This window comes from Hyposmocoma kahamanoa, unplaced genomic scaffold (genome assembly GCF_003589595.1).
Source record: "Hyposmocoma kahamanoa isolate Upper Pololo Valley unplaced genomic scaffold, ASM358959v1 63, whole genome shotgun sequence".
NCBI classification, from domain to species: Eukaryota; Metazoa; Arthropoda; class Insecta; order Lepidoptera; family Cosmopterigidae; genus Hyposmocoma; species Hyposmocoma kahamanoa.
This window is the reverse complement of record NW_020653851.1, coordinates 7,943,785-7,962,152: the sequence shown is the minus strand read 5'-3', so window position 1 is coordinate 7,962,152 and position 18,368 is coordinate 7,943,785. Positions and strand designations below refer to the sequence as shown.

Sequence of the window (18,368 nt, the reverse complement as noted above, 5' to 3'; positions counted from 1 at the left end):
CTAGTCATTGTTAAAACGCCGTCATTGTAATTCCTAACAACATGATTATTATTAGGTATTACACGTTATACGTCGAAAATAAAACAACGATAAATAGTGAAATTGAAAAAGATGCTTTAAAATTCGTAACTTTGTCGTGGAAATGTGTCTTAATGATGAAAATGTGTTAAAATGTGCGGTGCGGTGTGTGCTGAAATCGAAAGGAAAACTCCAAAGTATGAAATGTGTGTTAGTGATTAAACTCAATGTCTAAAGAAAATATGTTAGGACAACTTAGCCACGCAAGACCAATAGCAATAAATTAAAAATTCAATTAATATAAACTTCCTAATTTTATTACTTCCTGTCACGTATTTACTGCAATTGATTGAGAGGCTTGCATGACTATATATAATGTACAATTTTGAGACCAGCGACCAAAAAAAGAGCTTTTAAAACCTCTCCGTAAGACATATTATATTTGTGGCTTTGCTCCCAAGCCGACGTGTCGTGTTTCGGAATCGAAACTCATTTAGAAAACTTAACAGAACGCAATAAATTTCACATTCCAAGCCGTTACACGCGTTCATCTACGATTAAGATTATCTTTGAGAGTGTAAATATTTTAAAGATTACCTTTAATGCTATTTTGATGATGTTAACGTATTCTTTGCATATAAATAGAATTTATAATTCATATGAAAATATTAATACGCGCCACAAAAGTGACCATTCCATTCCTTTTAATGCTAATTGCGTACTTTCTGTAGAACAACCCCTATTCACCATAAAATGGAATTGAATATGAATATGAATTGCAGCTACGAAGTGGTCAAGTGAAAATGCGACTCGTAATAAATCCGAATATTCACCTGCCACTCAAGCTTATTCTTATTTAAATACACTGATAATGTTGACGATTGGACGGTGTAATAAAATACGCGGCGTAACATCGCGTGTCACTTGACATTCGTGAGTATTCAGCTTTAACGGCGCAGGCGCAGCGCAGCGAGGCTTTAGAAAGCGCGCACACCAATAAATACTCGTCCGATTATGATCTACGGCGCGTAGCCCGTAGCCACAATGCATACGGTAGGTATGTATCATGCCGCACTCTGTGTATGTACTTTTAGTCGCACCACGTTGACCCATCCCGTCTTAGTCGCATTAATATTGTTATTATATTATGTTATAGCTTTAAAAAAAAATCGTATACGTAACACATGGAGAATGTTTTGCAGAGTATAGTTGTCTCAATAAGGCTGCCATAAATGTACTCACGCGTTTGGTATGAATGTACATAAATAAAAAGATTTTGGAGCTTAACAGCTCTTTACTTCGAATGCCATGGAGAAATATGGTAGGCTTGTGAGCAACATTCCACGCTGCACTCACGCATCATACCTAGAAAAACTTACAAGGCGCGCGTGGGATTCTCGGGAAGACGTTAAGAGAAGACAAAAACTTGGCTCCAGACTAAGACACAATGAATGCCCACATAATTGTTCCTTCCTTACCTTCGTTTTTTACATAATTCCAACGATATTTTATTAACAAAAACTTTTTTCATTTTGTTTGCCTTCTCTTCACTTTCTATGTCGAATTCATATATAGTCCGGTCATAACTCAGAAGTGCATATAAGTACATATTTATATTGAGCAATGGTAGATTTATACGACGGATTAGAAGCTCAAGTGACGTGAGGAGCAGCCGCCCGCGGGTAATATTAGCATACACTCTAGTGCGCGAGACATAGTCCGTGGCAGTGTTCAAATTGTAGATACGCCAATTTCGATATATCGACCATATGTGTAGGAGGCAATATCGCAAAATGTTTATAATCTAGGTCAGCCAAATATCAGTTCGGCTCCAAGTAATTGGATGCGGACGTAATTGTACACCTATGCATGAGGCATTTACGTTTAAGTTTACCGCAGCCTGTGATTACGATACACGTTTATGATTTATTCTTTATTAGTCGCAATTTAGAAAGATAAATGCTCTTAGCAAAGCGCGCTTTTCTCCTCTGACTCATGTTTATCGATATACATTTTTTGCTATGACTGTCTTAATGGTTATCCGTTGATTTTATTGAGATAAGATGAACAAAACAGTGCTACCGGCTGCGGTACGATAAATGATGTACGTGACAGATACTACTTTCGCCCCTACATCGGGCTAACTGGCTCAGATTTTATTGGTATCGGTTACAAAATTGCGATTTGCGTACGCCTACATATTATAATATTTATGAGCATGAGCACATATGCGCGGTATCAGCGGTGCACACATGTGCCCGCGTGTTTGCTACTTTCACGCAAGACGGGCGCACCCATATTAATTGCTCCCGTTCTTCGACGAAGCCTTATTTATGGCCCTCGCCGGTGATTGTGAAAAGCTCTGAGTGTACATTAGTTTTAATTTTATCTCGTGTATTCGATCTGACGTGTGACACACGAGCGTAGTAGATGTGAGGTCGGCCGCCTCGCCGGGCAGAGCTCATCAGGCTCTACGTGGGTACTTGTTCGCCCGCCGCTAAGAAGAAACAAGCTTTGAAAGCTTAGTGCGTTCAGTTGACATAATAATATGACCATTAACACTAAACATAACAATATTCATTTGTACATACAGTGACAGCTCAAGCTTTTCTCGATGATCCGATCGATAAGTTGAAACAAGCAAGTACCTCGACGTACATAGGTATACCGTGAGAACGTGCGCTTGATTTTACTTATTTGCCGCGATGTTCATACGGCAACACTAGGGGAGTAAATAAAAAATCAATTATTAGCTAAACAAAAATGTGAACACCGCATGCCGTTGTCAACGTTTTTAGAGAAATAAACATTAACTGTTTGCACAACGACCGCCGCCATAACCAATATTTGATATTCGAAAATACTATTCTAATATATGTCGTGGTACATGGGCCCCACTCAAGTATCTGGCACTTTAGCGGCTCTTTTGGTCTCTGTGTATATTACGTGACACTATAATGTATATTGTATTCTTTAAGGTTCTCTATACCTACCTACATCTATAATTATAAAAGTTTATTGAAATTAAATAGATAATAAATATATGAATAAGAATGGACATAGTACGTCTCCCGAACCTTCATAAAACCATAATTAAATTTTAAAACATGACACTTATCTGACTCTTCCCAATCGCATACTCACTTTGATATAACTGTTATTTTCGATACTAAGTTAACTAAATAAATTTGTTATTAATAAATGATATTGAATTTTTATGAGTTACATCAAAGACATCATTTTCCTAGAAATTTGGATAACCAATTCATTGATGTATATGAATTAAGCCGTGAAAGTGGCATAATGGACTGTTATGCTTTTGGGGATCAATCGAGGTCTCATGACAGAAGCCTTAACAAGCAGATGTGGGCGTTTAAACGAAAAGCACTTAAAAAGTTTGCTTTTCAAAATAAACGCATAAACTTTGGTCAGTTCAATACTCAACAATTTGATTTTTTTACAACTTATGTTCCAAGTCCCGCCATCTATGTATCCAAAACAAATCAATTCGTCAATGTCAATTATAATTTTATAAATAAAAATAAAACACGTGTTTACCCTTGCTTTTGGCTATCAACTCAACGTCGCTAGCTTTTTTAACATAAAAGTTTATGCGCTTAAACGTTTTTCTAAACGATTTTGTAGCTTCAAACTGAAAAGGGTTGAAGAGAAAAGCGTTTAAAAATGCACAACGTTTTAACGTTTAAAAAATAAGCAGTTTCTCCCATCTTTATTAACAAGTAGATTAAACACTTATCGTACATATATGATCTCTGTATAGGACAAATACGATTATTTAGTTAGTTAGTGTTAAGTTTCGTACCACGGTATGGGTTTATATTCTTCTCCCAATATTTCTGAACAGTTACGCACTCCATGATCACAGGCTGACTGGCTAGCGGTAGTTGACAGCTTTTTGCTAAGACATGCCTATCTACCCTATATCTTTGTCGATGACGACCCTCTTCACGACTCTGCGGCGTTACCATGTCACACACACACCATCACCCGCACTGTATCTACATGTATAGCTGTAGCCGATGCATTTTTTTTTAAATTTTTGCTAGATACTGGGAAAGCAGTTCGTCAAATGACCACCGTTTTCTTTAAATTCCTGGTGTACAAAATAAAACTGCAGTTGCGGACGGTCTCACATCGATCTCACCAAACGGATAATCGTCGACTAAATAAAAAACATATAAGTAAACTTTCAAAACAATGCCACGTAGAAGTACAGAACATTCAACAGTAGAAGTGCTTAGTTTGCCTGTCACGTGTGCCAATAGTTCGCGAAGTTCCACATACTTAAGTTCAATCCGCCTTTTTCGCTTTGTACGTTATGGTCTTGTCAATTATCTCGCGCAAAACCTCCAAACTCGTAGTTGCTACTTTGGAGTGCAAAAATTACATATCTGTGGTGGGGTTTCATATCGTCGTTAAGTCATATTTTCTTAATTTTATTTAATTTTAAAATTTCTTTTTATCCAATTTTTTGTTTTTGTTTTTGGAAACTGTGGTAGGCCAATGGTTTGGACTACCGCCTCTCAAGCAGAGACCATGACTTACAATTCAAGCTCGTACGTCTGAGTTTCTTGGAATTTATGTACGAAATTTAATTTCAAACTATGAGCTTTTCGGTGAAGGAAAACATCGTGATGAAACCTGCACGTCGTAGAAGGTTCACAACCCTTGGAAAACACGTGAAGTCCCAATGTGGCGGGCTATGACCTGACCCTTCGCCTCGGGTGAGACGCCCATGGTGCACGTACAGTACCCTCACTATTTTCCAGATAAGTGCTGGAGCTGTAGGCACGCTCACTTCTCGTTGCGCATTGCACAACTAGCGGTAGCCGTCGACTCTAATGTCTACTACCGACCGGTACTAAGAGGCGCTAGCTGCGCACGAGACAGATGCCCCGGCCACATGCAAACGTGCCGACAAACATGTCCGTCTCTGTAGCTCACCACAACCCCAGTCTATAACCAAGTCCGGATCCACCAAAGACCCCCTGAAGGGGTATCACTAGCGCAGGGCTTGCTCCGGACGCCCGCTGTACCCTGGTCTTACCGTCGAGCCCGTAGTCTCTCCGAAATACCGTATCCAACCCGTGCCCAACAGTCCCATATCTTTCTACATAAGTTTTGTTTATAGTGCTCCTCCCTATAAACCTGTTGGTTATGCGGGAAGGGCACTATGACATGTGCGAGCGAGCTTGCATAGGGACCATCTACGTCCGGTTCTAACCCCGGATCAGCACATTTGCACGTAACCCGTGCCCAATACATTCGTTTTGATTATAGTGGCCCTCCCTACCGACCCTGAAGGTATACGAGAAGGGTACTATAACCTGTGCCCAACAGTGGGACGTATAAATGGGTTGATGATTATAAGGTATTTATTACACACTATTCTCGATTATAACGAACGAAGGTAAACCTTATATCGCTGCAATATGGTCGCTTCTTTTTTGGAGAACTAAGTAAACATCTCGAATTTGTCGTGTTTCCTTGGCTATTGACCGCTAGATGGCAGCAAATTGATTGAAATTTCAATTAAAATCAAAACATCATAACTTGCAATAATGGATATTGAACTTTCAACAATATGTCAACAGGGTAAAGTTTAAATTATATTAACAGTCCAGAATTTGTCATTTGTTTTTAAATTACAAACTACAACCAATCATTAAAAAAGGAAAATGGTTCCACTTCAGTTTCATGCGTGGATACAGTGAGCGTGATATGACGGGTGATATAGGGTGTAATGACAATAGTAAGGTCACAGTCGGTCCAGCTGAGGGTAGTCGTCGAAATGCCTATCCTTAAAACTTGCCATCCAATCCGAGTATAAAGTCCTGTAGGAAGAAGAATAAAAGGACCATGGTAAAAACCTACAGTTAGTGATAATAGTTTTTGAATAACTACCAAAATCTTAAAAAGTACATATGTTACATATTTATTAAACGTGAAAACGGCTGTACTATAAACATATTATGTTTTAAGTTTTGACATAAATACCGGGTTTGAACGTTAAGAGTTTTTTCTTGTTTTTTTTATAATATAATCAAATTTTAATAAATACTTCTTTAGGAAAAAACTGCCACGGTTCAGGTCTCATGGCCAAACTCGCAATAAAATTTGTTGACGATGGCGTCGAGCGGCGGCGGGTGGTGCGGGACGGCTGCGTCCTACCGCCACATAACGCGGAAATTATTACTTAATTATCGAGTACCTCATCTACTTTAATGTAACCAACAATAATTATATTCAAATTACACATGTCTACGAATTATTGTTTTTAACGATAACACTGTATTTTTCTCATGGTTAACTATTTAACATAATAAAAAAAATAATTAAAAATATAAAAAAAACTTTAATTAAAAGCCATTGTATATTAGAATTCAACGAGCGCCCGTAATTTTTTTTAAAACTATTTCTTAGTGTACTTATGCAAGTTGTACACGTTATCTAAAAAGTTGTTCCGTTTTTAAGTCGGTGCAACCAGCTCAGGGAGTTTCTTAATTACACATACAACATCACTAAAAACATCAGTAAAGTTAATAAAAAAAAATAAACAGTTAAGTTTCACCCGAGAGTCGTACTTAATTAAATTGTGATGTCGTCAGAATAATTCAATCAGTGACTGTGCAAGAAATGAAGACGAGCAGGTCAGATCATCGAAAATACCTGATTATCAAGTTGAAAACTGGTCGCGGAGGGGGCAGCTGGACAACCCCGCATCACCGTCGGAGGGCGTTTTGCATGACGGTATCAGGTACCGGTCAGTTAGGTTGTCCAAAGAGGGTCACTTGTGCACAATGAGACGTCCGGTCGGGCGCCCTACGGTCCGGTTGGGGTCGGTTTTCGAAACAGGTTCAGATTGACCATGCGGCGAGATTCAGTGCGCGGTGGGCGACGGTGCGGTCCGGGTGCGGCGTCACTCGCTACTGCGCCACCGGCCGCGCCTTCTGGTCGCTTGACGGCCGCGCCGGCACCGCCAGCGCTCTCTAGGAGAAGGGTGACATCGCGGCTCTTCTTCTTTATTCAGAACCCCTTTGGGTACCGACCGTTATATGCAACCCTTTTTGAACAATTGTTTTATCATGTAATGAATACAACAGCGTATTAAAAAATTGTTTCTATTCAAAAGAACTACCATTAACATTTCACGAATAGTTCTTCTAACTGATAATTCATTTATAAATTGGACTGATTTAGAAAGAAAATACTTTTAATTTTTTAATTGGTTCAATAAGAAGCTATTACAAGCATAGTACATTATATTTTCTAGTTATTGCCACAGCATAACGAATAACTAAAAAATAAAACACTAGTAAATACACTAACAATATAAATTAATTCATCATTCATTAATTATAACAACTAATTGAGTAACTTTACAAAAAAATATTTAGTAAAATATGATATTTAATAAACTTAATATTATAATATAAATTCAATTATATTATAAACTTTTTGGCAAAAATATGCTTTCCCTAATTTATTATTTATGATACTACCAAAAAAAAACTAATTCTTAGATTTATTTACAAATAAATCTATGATTTATTCGAATTGCTTACTATACTAACCTTTACGTATAACAAGGAAACAAAAGTTTCCGCAAATTATATTTGTCAATAACGTGTAAACAAAACTGTTTATGATACAAGAGCAGCCAAATAAGGAACAAACAAGTTTGTATATTTTTATTTGTCTTTCTAAAGTCGTTCCGTATTATTGCAGATACTATAATTATTAAAAAAAATCTCTCAACAAACACTCTATTTTCAAGAATATTGAAAAAACAAAACAAAAACTGAAATACTATTTTATATATAGATATAATAGTATATTTAATAAGCCACCTACTTGTACGTTCGTAACCTACGCATACTTATTAGACGAGATTTTGTAGGTAGGAAATAATAAGGCAAACCTATTATATCATAAAATAATTGTACGTGAGAAAAGTTTGGTGTTATAGGAATTAATTAAAATAATGGTTGAACTGAGGAAACATAAACTATCAGCAGCGGCAAAGTAATTAGAAGCCAAATTCGAATGAGGCGGAGAGGCGTGGAGAGGCCGCGGCTGACCGACTTGACCGCGTACTCGCACGCAGCACATGCGCACAATATCAATTAATTTGTACTTGCACTTTAATGTTTATAATACGCCCATCCGAAATTAAAAACAAAATCGATTAATAGGAAATTTTTGAAGCACGACTAAGCCAATTTTTGTAAGCGAATGAAAATCTGATATCAAATTGTAGTAGTATTTTTGTTAAATGTACAAATGCATTTATCATAGAATCCAATGTTAACAGTCCTTCTTTGTCAAGTACGGAAAGCAATGAAAAATCTATTTCCTCATAAATCTACTCTTTCACTGAAATGTCGAACATCGATTTCGTCTAAGCTTAATTGAATAATAAAAGTAGAACACTTACGTCAATCGATTGAAACCAAAACTGCTTTAAAGATTTGCCGTCTCCGAGTTTCATTATGACGGCCATTAATTTATATTGCGTTACAGATAGCAAACAATTTAGGCTTGGTTTTTTTTTACCGTTTTATATAATTACGAAATTATGCCTTATATTGACGAGTATATATGTACGCGTAGCGGTGGACGGCGCACCCACTCACCGCCAGTTAATAAGAGAATTAGAGAAGCGCACTCACCCGAGATGGATTGCCATTGATAACGTGTCATGTTCGTTTTTCAAGTAGCCAAATACACTAACTGGACAAGCAAATCGCTAATGGGACGTCCAATACAACTCTTGATAGATTCAATACCAATGGAACAATCAAATTGATTAGGTCATCACATGTTTTACAACTTATTACAATTGAAAGTTTGTTATAATATGTACGATTACGAATACGTTTTGTATTTTAAGAAAAAAATGTCGTAAAAACTAAAAATTTAACTCACAATGTATTTATTTCACTCATGATTTTTGTAGAGCTCCTTATGAAAGTGTTCATCAAGAGAAATATTGCCACCTTAACTATTTCTGCTGCCAAGCAGTAATGTGAGCATTACTGCGTTCCAGTTTTGAAGAGTAAAGGTGCTGGTGAAACTACAGGCACATGGGACTTGTCAACTTATGTCTCTGGTTAACGGGTGCAGTGCAGTGCCCCTCAGAACCTTGCGATTTAAAGCTCTGAGCGGCATTGCAACAGTTATGGACAGGCGTGTAGCTTACCATCCGGCGCACGACTTATTCGTCCCATCACTTGGTATTAGAAAAAAAAACAACATGGACTGTGACACGAGGAGACTGGTTCCTTACCACCGATGCGCCTGGTGCAACTTGTTCATCCCGTCACTTGGTACCGTAAACAATATTTATTTAATGCCCAAATAACACAAAAATACGCATATTAAGATAGCGGCCGAAGGAAACATTGCAGTGTATGATTGGCGTAACGAGCGCAGGTACCGATTTTGGAATAATCGCCATAAGTATAGTGAGTACTCTCTCGTACCGAATGCAATAATAATTGGAGGGTCCGATTTATCACATTGCTGTTCCTCGAAACGGCTGCACAGTTCTTGTGCAAGCCGTTCGCGTCGTGCGCACGAAAATATCTCGAGGAGCCATGCCGAGTGCACATAATTATAGGTGGAAAAATACACGCATGGGAAGCTCGCCCAGGACGTTTTTATCTTATTACTTTACCTAACCGTTGAAAACGTGCAAAAAATAAACAATCGTCGCAGCAAATATCCTTTCAAATAACCCTTTGGATTTAACGGAATGGAGCAGCGCGGATAAGCTCACAAAAGAAGGGTCAAGCGTTACAAAGAGCTAACGTTCCTTCCCACACTGGTCATCGTGGGTACTGGTCATCGGCGGTCATCGAATGACTTTGTTTAGATATTGTCTACCTAATAAAAAAACAACCCTTTCTTTCTTTTGAATGGGCTTGAAAGACAGCAGTTAGGTGCGCGACACCCTTTTGAATAGCGCGAACGGTCGCAGGTCGTGAGAGCCACAGCTTTCAGATACCAACGAAGTACCGGAGAAACCGCAAAAGTGCATGCGTGATGCAACAGCGGATTTGTAACTTATAATTTATTTACGTAATCCCCATTGTCCATTATTAGTATTGCAAAGCAAGCTGCGGCATTTTACATGCAAAAAATACGGTAAGCTATATTCATCACTTCAATGATATGGAACCAAAAATAATGTGCTTGCATGTAGTATCAAAAATATAAAGGTGTTTCGGTACACGGTACTGACAGGTATAGTTGTGGTAAGAGTTAAACTATGTACTTAGTTTTTCATTACATAAAGATGATATGAGTGTCTAAATTTTTGCAGATTTGCCTAATTAGGTAGGTGATCAGTGGTGGATCTATATAGCGTGAATTGCATCTGTGCCACCTCGATAAACCTCGTCTGGGGCGACGATGCGACAAACGCGGGATATCGACACTCGGAGAAAGTCGCCATGATCATGATAACACACTGCCCAGCGATAAATTTATGCGCCCTTTGTTTCTTTTCAACGATTTATCAAAAACCCTCTTTGTGTCCGCAGCATACTCTATGCATCTTGTGTAACATAAACAAACAGGTCAAACGTTCAAGTAAGTACTTGGGTGTATTGTTTAACTTTTCCCACAATTTTAGAACTTCATATGCAAATGTCGATATACCAGTCAATACGATCTTCATTGAAGCGACTTTGTAGTCGGACTAGTGCCTCAGTGCGTATAATAAGAGTATAATAAGAAGCGCACTGTTATTACCGCAAGGGACCCGATGTAACGAGATAACCAACAGAGCAGTGAATAATAATAAAAACCGTAATGTATCGAGTGCCGTAAATTGCTTGTTTTGTTCACATAGGCCGCGGGCGGGTCAATTTGACCCTTATCGAGAAAATAACCGACGAAAGCGCAGTCCTATTAAGTGCACCAAGAAAAAATTAATTGTTCGTGATTATGGATTGTGGATAATTGATTGTCGGCGAAGACGGGATGTGTCGCGGCCCTCCCTCCAGCGCTAAATTGCCTCAGTTGTTAATGACCTACCCTCCGCGGACATGGAATGTGTCAATCGGAACATGAATTATATACAATTTAGAACTCCAAACATTTGATATTCTTTAAAAGCTTTGAATATAATTAACTCAATCAATATTTGATTATAAATAAACCGAATGCTCTTTATTTGTTACACAGAAAGGTTAACATTTAAATGACTCTATCAAAAATGCAGCTCATATGCATATTTAATGCTACACAAATCATTGAACAACGTGCTAAAAGTATCAGGTTACCGTAGAATTATAAACAGTTTATAAACGTTTCGCGTTTTAATGCCGTTCATATCACCTTGTTTCGTTTGTAAGTCAATTACAAACCATTTTGTATGATTGTGAAGAATATAACGTCCTCAGACACATTTCGGTGGCTAACTCTTCATGAAATTTCCTTGGCACTTTAATATGAAAACTCGGTGAGATAACAAAAAGACTCGCGAACACGTGGTTTTGGTTTTGTTTAAGTAAAGATCTATCCGTCTCCATTCCGCACAGGATGGAGGTTTCACGAAATGGGTAGCATATTTATAAAGCGTCTCGCACACGAAGACACTGTTGTAAATCACAACATTTGACAGCGCTGATAAATTGTACCGATCTACCTAGCGAATCGCTATAATCCTTATAAGTGTGTATTGTAGTTACAGTTCTCATACATTATTAATGAATATGGGATATTCTATCGATGTAAGTTATCACTTTAAAGTCAACTTTTTGTCAATAAATATCGTATAATTTTGTAAGATCAACATCAACAGTTATGTAACTAACGGTGAAATTTTAATACCTACCAACAATCTGCATGAAAAGAGGAAAATTATAAAATTACTTGTTTAATTGAAGTAGTTAGATAATTAAGGTTATTTGCCTTAGATTGTTTTATAGGAGTGTCGTTGCCTCTACGTAAAGAGCTTGTCGTTTAAAACTTTCATTTACAAACGGAGGACAAGAAATGAAAATAAGCTAATATCTTTCTCGTAAACAAGGTAAGTTAAAGTGATAGTAACGTCTTTAATACTCTTAAGAATCGTAAAGTTCAATTTCGTACTGATAGTGCGATAGCGTCGTGAACGCTTAACTAGTCCCCTAGCTAACGGAGTCCATCGATAAACACACGCCCGCTTATGACAAAGTAATCGAAGTCGAATTGTTAATTGCGTACGTCGCATGAATTTAAAAATGCATGGCATTTAAATGCCAACTCGGTCGCCATTTTTGTTCGACGCGAGAGGACTATCACCTTGAGCACGACTTAAATCTGACAGCCTCGAATGTCACTCTCGCTCGAACCAATTTAATTAAAATTAAAGTATCTCTAGTTTTTGTGTCCTACGACGACGCTATTTAGGAGCGTGCACAACATTTTTTTTATGAAATTGGCTGTCGAAACTTTTATTTCTTATAGGTTTATAATTTGTGAGTATAACAGGCGCCGTACAGTGAATAAAAAACTTAGGTACATAACAGTACACAGCATATTTAGACTTTACAACAACGTACTTACATTTATTTTAAACGCTTATGAATATTAGTCTTCACGTTTTACTCGATTTATCTTAAGTCTGAACTGACCAGAATATCTATGTAGCTCAATATATTTTTAAAGTAAGCACTTATAAAGAGAAATAATTTTGTAGCAGTAGAGCTCCTTGTGAAAGAGTTCGTCCAGGGAAGTACTGCCACCTTACCTATTTCTGCCGCCAAGCAGTAATGTTAGCATTACTGCGTTCCGGTTTTGAAGGATAAGAGTGGTGGTGAAATTACATGCACATGGGACTTGTCAACTTCATATCTCACGGTGACAAGCGCAGTGGCAGTGCCCTTCAGATCTTTGCGATTTAAAGCTCTGTGTGGCACTGCAACTGTTATGGACAGACGTGTAGCTTACCATCAGGAGCACGACATGCTCATCCGGTCACTTGATATTATAAATAATAATAATAATACTGAATAATATCTCGCAATATCGATGTAAACAACACTGACCTCATAAAAAAACAAAATTGCGATAAATGCGAAATCAAGTTATGTCGGACAATAAAAGTATCCACCGCAATGTTCCTCACAAGTGTTACGTACGAAAGCTTTACGAGGAGAGATACCAATCGGTAGATACATCTCAAAATATCTAAGCTGGACGGCATTGGATCTTGTATTCAATAATTATGATATAAGTTTTCAGTACATCTTAACCAGAAAAAACTGTGCGGTGACAACTCAACACATACATCTGCAGATCAACATCAACTCTTTCCGGGTACCGCTAAATTGCGTTTGTAGTAGCTGTGTGACGCTTTTACGAGCCACTTCGAAGATGCTACGGTGTCTGTAATGGCTATTGCAATATTATACGGCCAGATTCTCAAGTGATATCAACATTCTCTACTATGTAATTTTTGTCCATCAAAGATACCGTATCCAGGGTCAACGAAAATTGGTGCGGCACACAATGCGGTGCCTAACATTGCAGCGTATCAGACAGCACACATCTTAAGCTTTCTTAGAAACCAAGACGTATAACTTAACAGTAACAGACATTTACTCAAATACTTCGACATTTATGAGTTTTTCTAGGTCCCGGTTTCTATTTTTTCTTCAAACGTATAATGCTAGCAATATAACACTTAGATGTGGTACAATTTCGAAAATATTTTATATTAATTAAAAGTTCTAAAATAATTTTAATTTGCACATACATAATATAAAAGTAGACTTAACATAAAAGTAGTAAATATCTTTAACGACACACTTAGGTGCGGTACAATTAAGAAAATCTTTTATTTAATTATGAGTTTTAAAATAATTTCAAGATGCACATAAATGACCTAACGCACGCTAAAGTAGTAAATGTCTTTAAAGATATCGTTTGGCATAAATATAAATGCAGTCGAAGTATTTGCCGTCACTCATTTAAGAACCACCGTTATTCCGTTTAAATACCCGTGCCTATACCCTCGAAGTTCGATCTTTATCTCTCGCTGTGTTTGAACTCAATTATTTACGACTTACCTACTCGCATGACAGTTGCATTATACGCTTGTACTGGAAATCGTGCAGTGCCCACCCAATTTTAATCGCACTTTATACTGGCGTGAATTGTTATAAACTACCGCGTCACGAACAATCAATCTAGTTATGTCATAAGTTCTTAACATACATATTAGGCAAACGAAAGACATATTAGTGATTAGCGAATTTTTTGCAGCGCTACATGATTTATCTTAGTACGTACAATTTACCATACAAAATGTAAAGTTCAACAAAGCATGACACATATCGTAGATCGAAAAGTTGATTTATTTATAAAAAATAGTTATTTCTTATGCAAGGCTGCAAAGTTATGGTTTGACGCGAATGCTTGTACTGAAACCTGAGCAATCGAATGATACTGAGGTTATATATATAGAATTATTTATAATTTAGTAGCAGTAGAGCTCCTTGTAAAAGAGTTCGTTCAGGGTAATACTGCCCCACCTCACCTATTTCTGCCGCCGAGCAGTAATATCAGCATTACCGTGTGCCCGTTTTGAAGGGTAATGGTGCTGGTGAAATTAGATTAGGAGATTAGGGCGCAGTGGTAGTGTTCCTCAGATCTTTGCAATTTAACGCTCTGAGTGGCACTGTAACTGTTATGGACCGGCGTGTAGCTTACCATCAGGCGCAAGACTTGTTCTCACTGGCACTTGATGTTATAAAAAAAATCCTGAACATAGCAAGGGTTTCAAGGCACGAGACGCAAAACAACTTTGCTGCCGAGCGAAACACACAAATTTTCACCTCACTGTAGCGAGCAAAATGTAGATGAAAGAAAAGCAGTTGAACTATAACAAACCAGTTTTAATAAACAGAATTTCTTATCGTTGTCAATTTAATGTCAACAATAATAAGAATAAAATATATTATACCAACGGATTTATATTACATGTATAATGTACGATAAAGCGCGTAGTTAACGTGTCATTATGTTTTTTTTCATTGGAAGAAAAAGTTAGGTGCACCACAGTCCATCGTCAAGTTCGAATTTCAAAAACCTTTTCCACCCTAACGTGAAAAAAACGCTTTTGCGCGCAGATTTATAATGAGAAAGGAAGCCTTTCCGAGCTAGTGAGGTGAAAATAAATATAAGTGATTTAGTTTCAAAAACTAAATTGTTTCATTTTAAATATGTAGCAATCGCGAAAACCTAAGAAATTGATTCATTATTATAATTTAAGATGTAATCCAAGGTACGTAACTACGTCAAAACGTAAACAGATGCATTATGATATTAATTTATCTATGGGAGGAAAGTTTTCGTTACGAACAATACTAATATATCTAACGTGAGATTCAATCACGAAAGGTCGGACGGAGCAATTGTAACCAAATTACAATGGTTATATAGACAAGCTTGTCAAAATATATGTGCCGCATCTCTTTTGCAATCACAAGATCAACTCCGGAAGCGATCAACTTTAGGCTCACTGATTAATCAATCATAAACGCTATCGTAAAATTGTGATACCCAAATGAACGCCGCAGGCGAGCGCGGCGTACACCGGGCCTCTATCGACGCTACATTACACCTCCATGTTGCTATAAAATTTATGGAGGCTCTATTTTGGAAGCTAATTAAAGATAGTGATGGCCGTTAGAAAACTTCGACCGTGAGAGAGTGATAAAACTTGTAGAGGTAATTTGGGCAATATACCATAATTAGTCAAAAATGCTAGCTCCACTTGCTTCATCTTAACAACAGCTTTACAAAGGTATAGTATTAATAAGTCGGTCTTAATTTTGTTGCTCGTTAGCCACAAAGTCGACAGATAAAAGACATATGTGTAAGGTATAGGGAATTTAAACGGGACTCGAGAGAACGATATTTATAGTGACCCTGTACGGTCAAGTCGCAAGTCATGGATACAGGCACAGAGGCAATAGTAGTTAGTGCTGACTGAGAATTACGATCACCTGCACATACCCTGTGACCTATAATGCGAAAGGAATTTCATCAGGTACCTAAATTACATTTATCATGTAATTACGCACTCGTGAAATATTGATACTGGCCATTTACATCACATAGATGATGCTGACAATAGAAAAAAAATGTATTTATTATTTAACACCATCTTAATTGATACTCGGAGTTCTGCAGAGAATATTACAAGATTTATATCGAGAGCACTTGGTATCGACCCCAAACGAATTGGTTTCTAATATGTAGTATCATTAATTACAAAGCAGCGTCGACGTGAATGAATTGCGAGACTGATACAGAATCTACGTCAGGGAATTTAGTCACGCAATTATTCTGGGCGGACTGAAACGACGCGTAGATGCTTCGATCTCTCGATTTCTATTACTTACATTCATAACAATTTGCATATAATCGACGACCGCCTACGGTAAGGTACTAAACTCGGGCGCACTTGTGCCGAAAGAGTGTTTATGTGAAAAATTTCGTGAATACATACGCGATAAATAAAAGCTCTCTGTCAACTTGCAATCGTAACGAATCACTATCGAATGGTATAAATTTATTTAATGAGCCATCTAAGTGGTTCGTTTAGTGCGTTGTAATAACCGAATCACGTTCGTTTTTCAGCCAACGGCCGTACAACGGTGACGAATGGCGACAAGGTACGGTGCTCGATCCTCGGAGATTTATGCTCGGAGTAAATTAGCTCGAAGGGCAGACCGAGGATTAAGCAATACTCAGAACCATGGACGTGGTGCGCTCGCGTGCTTGCTTTGACCTATCAGTGCACCGATCAAGCTGATACGCGACATGCGCCAGCGCAAACACTTTGCACTCGACATTACAAATGGCACCTCCCACAATGACATACAATCGAGATCAAAACCATATAAGACAGATAACAATCGTCTATTTAAATATATTAAATGTTTCAAAAACCTCTTTTATGAATTATAATGTGCTGGAAACAGTGATAATTATTAATAATAATTAACAACGGTACTGCAAACCTTTGCAATGTTTTCGTAAACCATTGCAAAGGAACTTACTAATTAACTGTAAATCTAAAAGCTGTCAAATATTCCAAGCCAAGTTAGCAGTTTAATGTTCTGCTGTCATTCGAAAACAATGAAAATTCGAAATAATTATATTTCATATAAACGTTGAATAACTACGTAAATGTAATAAGTATAAACTATTAATTATACAGCCTACCTTTATGTACAATAAGGTCAATTTCATTGGTTAAAAATGTTTTAGGTGCTTAGATCAAACTAGAATAATTATTTAGTTGCAAAAATGGAAGGATTGTATGGCGAGTAGGACTTAAGGTAGATATGATTTCATTAAATTGTATCTGTTTATTCATATATTGTAGTTTCATTTATTTGATAAATATACGTTTCTTCATTATTTCTTTTTTAGGTAAGTTTTCAGTTATTTGTCAAATTGTAAATACTCAAAATGTCTACATACATATACTTTGACTTTGTATGTATAAATAAGAATTGTATCACAATAGGCACATAGTCATCGTATTAAATTAAAAGGACATAATTATGAATTACATACATTATTAATATTAAGCAAGCATTTATAAAATTGTTTTACACCGCTGATTAAGCTGGTGATTGTTTTACGAAGCTAATTAAGCTTCTTGTGCACAGCGCACTGCTGAAACTAATTATTAGCTCTCGGTGTTTTTATCTGCCGCTCACAGACAATGGGAAACGTGACTGCACTGCCTTCGTGCCTTATTCGTGCGTCTTGGTAAGTATGCAATGTTTACAAGTCGCAATTTTTATAGAGTGGAGAGGAAAAACAGAGAAAAGGTGAACGACGGCAAGCCAAAATTGCACAGGTACGCAAAATTTGTTTGATTTCAATCTCCGAAACGACAGGCAGGCTATGGTGGGATAGGCTATGAAGATATGGCGATATATACGTAGAAGCAACTTTGAGTTATACAATTATCCGTAAAACAGGAAAAATTTAAAATCCTTTGTATTATTTTGCAGCAGTAGAGCTCGTTACGAAAGAGTTCATCCAGGGAAGTACTGCTACTTTACCTATTTCTGCCGCCAAGCAGTAATGTTAGCATTACTGCGGTCCTGTTTAAAAGGGTAAGGGTATGGTGAAATTACAGGCACATGGGGCTTGTCAATTTATGTCTAAGGGTGACGGGCGCAGTGGCAATGCCCCTCAGATCTTTGTGATTTAAAGCTCTGAGTGGCACTGCAACTGTTATGGACAGGAGTATCCATTCAACCATCAGGCGCACGACTTGTTCGTTCCGTCACTTGACATTATAAAAA

General features: G+C 37.4%; 1 protein-coding gene across 6 annotated transcripts in view; it reads right to left on the bottom strand.

The window, feature by feature from the left end:
* The window catches only part of LOC113230204 (protein grainyhead), a 100,734-nt gene that overhangs the window by 53,107 nt on the left and 29,259 nt on the right, over positions 1–18,368 (bottom strand). The window contains exon 1 of one of the 6 annotated variants that reach the window (XM_026464020.1): positions 6,709–6,877. The exons of the other annotated variants lie outside the window; for them this stretch is intronic. The gene's annotated coding sequence lies outside the window, so the exon portion shown is untranslated. Of the gene's footprint in view, positions 1–6,708; positions 6,878–18,368 lie in introns of those variants that run through there. 6 annotated transcript variants of the gene reach the window in all.